Source organism: Ambystoma mexicanum, chromosome 1p (genome assembly GCF_040938575.1).
Source record: "Ambystoma mexicanum isolate Mex_15411 chromosome 1p, UKY_AmexF1_1, whole genome shotgun sequence".
NCBI lineage: Eukaryota > Metazoa > Chordata > Amphibia > Caudata > Ambystomatidae > Ambystoma > Ambystoma mexicanum.
Genome location: NC_090921.1, coordinates 921590442 through 921597251, shown reverse-complemented (window position 1 = coordinate 921597251; position 6810 = coordinate 921590442). Strand labels below are relative to the sequence as shown.

The 6810-nt window shown below is 41.1% G+C and overlaps 1 long non-coding RNA gene across 1 annotated transcript; it reads right to left on the bottom strand.

Moving 5' to 3' along the window:
- Window positions 1-2340: 2340 nt before the first annotated feature.
- LOC138566492 (uncharacterized) lies at window positions 2341-3843 on the bottom strand. The gene is made up of 3 exons (XR_011301946.1): window positions 3770-3843; window positions 3019-3168; window positions 2341-2860 (listed from the first exon to the last, which is right to left on the bottom strand). It is a non-coding gene; the product is annotated as an uncharacterized lncRNA (long non-coding RNA).
- Between the last annotated feature and the right edge of the window lie 2967 nt (window positions 3844-6810).

Genomic DNA, 6810 nt, shown 5'->3' with positions numbered 1-6810 from the left:
GTATGCATGTTGATAATCTAGGCCGTCTTTGTTTTTCTTTTTTTTTAATTTTCAAGCGGAACTGGGATACATTACTTTGTCAACCACTGATAATCCTTGTCATTTTCAATGAACTTTCTACAACATGCATATGTTATTTGAGCAAAAGACTAATGTTGCTAAAAAAAACGTTATACATTAATAATTGCACTTTAGGTCAACTCTGCATCATTAGAGAAAAAACTCAGCGCCGGCAGTCGACAAAACGCAATATCTAACATTGGTGTGAATTAAAGATAAGCTCTAAATATGGATATTATATTTGTATTTTTCTTGTCCTTAACGCAAGTGATTCCACCTAGCAATCTTGACAGTATAATATATTCTTATAGACTGTCCGAGTGGTCATTATCATGGGATAATGACATGCCACAAACGTATTGCTGGGGAGAAGCAAAGGAAGAACATATAATAAACCCTCCCGTTGTATATAAGGCTATTAACACATAGCTGCAGTAAAAATACATGCTTTAGAATTGTGGGTGAAGAAAAGAGACACACTGTCAGTCAATTAAATGTGGTTTTATTTTGTTGTATTTAGATAACATGTCTTCGTAAATTAAGCATTTTAATTGCAAACGTGGTTGGACTTAAACAGGTTTAACATGAGCATGAATTAGTTGTCATATACAGATAAACAATTTCTAAAGAAGAAAGTGAATGTGTGTTCCCATATTTCAGCTTTCTCATTTGCGTGCCAAACATGATGCTGCAGCAAAGAAAGGTCCTCCCAGGCAGGAGGCGGCTTGTTTAAAGAAATCTGAGCTGGAGATAGCATTGTTTTTTCACTGTCTACTTATGAAGACAGAACGTCCAGAATGCAGTCAATACCTGTAGTTATTGACAACACTCTAAACATACTGATTGTCTGAAAAGAGGTCAATAACAATTTCCATGGATAATACAATTTATGGCTAGGTGTTTGGTACAGATTACACCCCTGGTTAGCATACCCAAAACATATTCAACTAAGCAATGTTATGGTGCCTCAACACCCAATAGAATGCCATCTGACTGCTTTTATGTCATGCCGATTCCCACAAATCGCAATGCTCTATTGCCCTCATAGATTGTCGGATGACACTCTCCACAATTTATTTACCCATTGATCAAAGCGTAACCTTCCTCAATTACATTGGAACACAATAAACCAGATTGGCCGAGGGCCGAATTGAAGCCTATATTGTACAATTGGATATAGGGGTAAAACTTCATCATCCCATCACTGCAGCTTAATCATTTGATGGCATTTGCCCCTCTGAATACTGCTTCTAGTCTTTTCCCAAATTCTGTGCTTTAATTTTCCGATTTTTGCCACTGTCCTCAAATGTTCAGTCCTATTAAATCTGCACATCTATTGTCATACAGTATTGTGTTTGCCATATCAGTAATTGTGATTATAACTACCACTGTTAAAATGTATTTGACACACACATGCTTGCTCTGAGCTGCAGACAATTGCATACATAAAACAATACAACACGGAATCAATAAGATGGTGCAAGGTTGCCATGTGGCAGGTGACCTCCTTAAATCACAAGGTGAGACCTGGAGGCCAGGAAGAGGGTGCTTGTACATGAAAACATCAGTGTATCCCCCGCACTGTGTGCATTAAAGGATGTCATATTTGCGACCACCACCTTACTGACAGTCTGTGCATGTGGACGCTGTCCTCTCTTTGGAAGGTGTGGTTTGGGGTCAGGAGATCCTGTAAACAACCTTGGCTCCAGCCCAAACACCACACTGAAGGGTTGTACCACATGTTCATTAGCAAGATTGGGTCGACAACCAGGGCCTCATTTACAAAATGTGTTGTGTGGCGCAAAGTGACTTTGCGCTGTGATATTACTCTTTGTGCCATGCAAAAAACCCCCAAAAAAACGGATTCACAGATTGCGCTGGCCCTTCTCACACAGGAAAATGAGGAAGAACATGGGTGTGGGGAGGGAGGCACCAGCTAAACAACAAACAAACCACAACAAACACTAAGGTAACCCTACTCACAGAAGCGATTGCACAACTGTCTGGAGCTCAAAGGAGGAAGCACATCTCGCAATCTTACTGCCACCGTCAGACGTCGCAAAGCACAAAGCACAATGGACGCTCACACATAAAAGTGCAATGAAACCCCAATGTACATACGTTTGGTTTCCAAAAGACTGCTGACAAAAATATTATTTTGCCCAATTAATGAAATAAATTCAATTTAGTTTTTGTGTTGAGTATCGATAGATATCTCGATTATGTTCGTGCCTTTGTAGTTAGAATGAACAGTCAGCCGAAAAAGGAGAAAAGGGAAGAAAAAATCTTAACATTTTTTATTTCATGGTAACAAAAGCGTGAACAGAAAAACGTTTGTTGAAGAATATAATACAAATAATTTGAAAGCAGTAAGTTGCTAATGAAAGTTGACAACTAGTGTAAGACAATAAAATCCAAAAAAGGTTATTCTAGCTTAAGGAAAAGGCTTTGCTGAAGCAACCTGTGTTAAGCAAAAACATTACATACTTGAACAACACAAGACAATAGAACAGAAAACAATGTATAAACTTATTAGTACAGATTGAATATTCAGAGTCTCAATTGCTAAATCAGGTTTGCCTGAATATCCAAAATTTCAATTGCTAAATCAGGTTTGCCTACTTGTAAAACAACAATTAGTAGTTGGCTCCGAGGTCCAGAGATACTGCATTTCAAGTTTATCAAAAACAAAATTGTCTTTCTTGGCTGTTGACCTCTGTTACGTTTCAGCGAGACCACCTGTGGGGCCTTGATTTCAAATATATGCCTTCCTCAGGGCAATTTTTTGGGAGGACAATCCCTGTGAAGGAGGCAAAGACAAAAGGAAAGAAAAACGTTTTTTTTTCAGAGATTGCGTACTGGCTGTATTTAACTACAAAGGTAGATTTTCTAAATTCAGTATAAACATGAATGTTTACTACTAAATTCAAAACTCCTGAGGACACAGAAGGTTCTTACCACAATAGTTGGTAAAGAAAAAGCAGGAGCAGTTTATCCCAAGACAGAGACCCGTCGTTGCTGGCAAGTGTGGTCCAGCATTTTAAATAAACCTTGCACGTGTTTATTGGAAAAGAATCAAATCTTCACCTTGCATTAGTCTGGACATTTCTAAATGCAAAAAGAATAAATAACAAAAAGAATCATTATATGAAGCACTTAAGTTGTCTATACTGTTTGAAAATGGCTGTAAATTATTGAGCCTAAAAAGCGATATTTTACTCTTTGTTTCCCAGCGTCAATGATGCAGCTGTGTTGGTTCAGCCTGAATCAGTTTAGTTGAAGCGTGATTTGAATTTCTTTTATGGCGTTAGTTTGATTTTTTTCAAAATCCAAATTGATTTAATAACAGATATGGGTCAAGGAAGGAATCCTGAAAAATATTAGAGGAAAAGCGGCTTAGGGTTCATGGTGGCTTAAACCGTACTGCAACATGTAAGCATGCATGGACTAAAACACATAGTATGGTTTGGCTGAGATAAATACAGTGGGATCGGTAGTCCTAAATGTGGTTTAAAAGAAGCGTGGTTAAAAGAAACCATTATTGTGCCGTTCAAATAAGAGCCCTCGTGAAAAAAAAAATGAAAAAAAGAAAAAGCGGGGGATAAGGACACCCATGAATCTCAGTATTAGCACGCTATCTCCTTATAAGCAGTCTGCCTGAAAGCTAGAGAAAACACTGGAGGCTACTGGTGCATGGGTCAATTCTTACCCTTTCGTGAATAATCACGGTAGTCCAGCCTGTGCAGCACTCATTCAGCTTGCACCAAAGTGCCTACTTCCTAGAGTGACCTGATCTCCTTACAATTGGTTGGTCACTGCCTGTTAAGGGGCGTGTGCTTGCCACTGATTGGGTATGCAGTTTGCTTCCTGAAGTTACGTGACGGTGTAACCTAGGTTACATGAAAACAGCTTTTCATTTGTTTTGGTAGTCCCTGCCATTTTAATGGGGGAAAAATGAATTTGTGAAAAGGAGGAAATCTGTTTCTTCATTGCACGTATGTTTAGACAAACTGTCTATTATACAGTGTATGTGCAGTCATTCAAGTTGCTGTGTGTAATGATAGGCTGCACGGATTAGGAAACGTGCGGTGGGTGCCGCGCATAACTTTTGAAAACGAAAAGACACACATTTTGTTTGTTACGAGTAAGTTTGAACAAGATGTATATTTGGTCGTGTATATGCAGCCAAGTTGTTACGTGGGCCTAATAGGCTGCACTGTTTAGGGTTAGTGAGATGAATGCCACTACTAGTCAAATAGCCATGTGAGATCATCTGTTTGTATTGATCAACGTAAAATAGGAAGCTGATGTCACTATGTGAATGATTTGACTGCTGTCAGCTGGGAGTTGTAGTTTTCCACCATATTTTTCTCAATAAACATATTGTTAGTTGTAGATTGAGAGACAGTTTGTTTGGACCAAAATAGTGCCGTAGAAATTCAATTGCAGCTTGATTGCCACAGAGGGGCCTGGAAGTATGGTGATGGTGTTAATGCTGCTGCACTGACTAGCTTGTTTGAAGGTTGGGAGGCTTAGGTTGGTGGAATGAATTCCTCGTTAAGCCCCTTGGTATGGGTTTCTAAGCGATAAATCCACTGTGCTTCTTTCTCCAGCAGGCATCTAGATATGTTGGACGAGTTCTTTTACTACGTCTACCACCCACCACAAGATGTCATTGGGTGCGTGTTTAGCTGTCAGGTAGTGGTTGACAAGAGGTGCCGTAGTCATTTTGCACCTGATACGGGACTGGTGTTCAGCTATTCGGATATGAACAGCTCGAGTGGTTTGTCCCAAGTATCTAAGTCTGCATGGGCACTCGATACAAAATTCCCCAATGAACATAGATTGCCGCAATGCAGGATCCTTCATTGCTAGCACTGGAACTATTACATGGAAGGAGGAGGAGGTGAGGAAGCCCAAAATATTCCATCAATGAACAACATTATTCGGAATGCCAGACAAGGAGATACCACTTCCCTCCCCTTGTCATCATAAACCTGGTCATGGAGTGGGAGAATGACCTGGTGTCACCCACCAAATGTTCACAGGTTATGCTACCTCTGGTCAAAGTGCTATCAGCCTTACACTTCCTGTCCACGGAATAATTCCAGTATACCACAGCCATTGTGGGTGGAATATCACAACCCAAATAATCAAGGTACCTTCACCAGGTCTTGCACTAGATCCTAGCATGCGTGCATAGGCACCTAGACATGCAACATACACCATTTTCAAGGGAGAATGATTGCCAGGAATTCTATGTAGTTGCACACTTTCACTGGATACTAGGAGCCATCAACTGCACCCATGTAGCACTGCAACCCCTCTGAAAGAATGAGAACATCTATCGCAACAGGAAACATTGGCATTCCATTAATATGCAGGTGATATGTGATGCCAAGGGACACATTATGCATGTCAATGCCAATTACCTTGGATGCACAAATGACAGCAACATCTTCCACCATTCCCCCATATAACAGGCCCTTGCATCTGGAACCTTCGAAAACAGCTGACTGGTGGGTGATTATCAACTATCACAGAAACATAAATATCTGACACACAGAAATTAAAGAAATGACAATACATGCAATTGGCAAGCATCTACTTCTTTGCAAGGTACAGTGCCTTCCTACTGTCAACATTCTTGTTGACACCCATCAGGAATCCAGCCACCCCTGGTGAGGCACACTACAAAGCAGCACACATAGACACTGGGGCATAATGGAGTGCACATTCAGAGTGTTAAAAACACGCTTCTGCTCCCTTGACCGCTGCGATTGTATATTGCTATATGCAGCCCAAGTAATATGCAAAATCTATGTGGCATGTTGCTTACTGCATAATATTGCCACACATCCTGGGATAGCAGTAGAGGTGTCCGAGGGACAGCACCCCCATCCACAGGTACAACCCATTCCCTTAGCATTCCAACAGGGACAGAATAAAATGTGACCATGTCACAAAATCAAAAATCAAAACAAAGTAAAGCCAGACCGAGGTACAATGTCCCCATACCATGAGCTCCCCTGAGTGGCTTGCATCAAGAGAAAAGAAGTGTTCACCTGACTGCCATCTTGATGATGTGTCCCTCCACGCCACTGCTGCTGGACCAGCCCACCTCCACCCACCACTGGCATGTTCATGCACCTGCACTGAGACATAAACATCTGTCCACACCCCCCCTCTACATGTGCCTTGTCCAATCATGAAGATGCCCTCCAGAAATTCATAAAAGCAACCAACCACAGAATACACAAATGGGTAAAGAAATGGAAGGGTGCATGCGCCTCTCCATCAACATCCTTTGACCACGTCAATGGGAACACACCAGCAATGTTACACATGACACATGAGAATGACATGTCAGCTTCAGACAAACACACACACATACCTCACCAGCAAAGCACTGTATACTACACACATAATCTACATGCATACTTGTCAACTGGATCATCTATATAAGAGGAAGATCACGACAGCCAGGTGCATGCTCAAGCAACATGGACATGGTGGACTGGAAACCAAAAGATGCCCTGGAAATAGTACTCAAACTAAACCCATATAACACTTCTACTACAAGGCCAATGATATTCCCATGAGAAAATGGGGAAACACCACACAAAAGATGCACAGGGTACAGAGTCCTACTGTGAAAGAGACAGAGTCCCAAATAGGTCAGTCCACCCCTGATCATGGAGTGGCTACTCGACATGACACATGTCTGGTAACAGCATGCAAGGCTGGTGT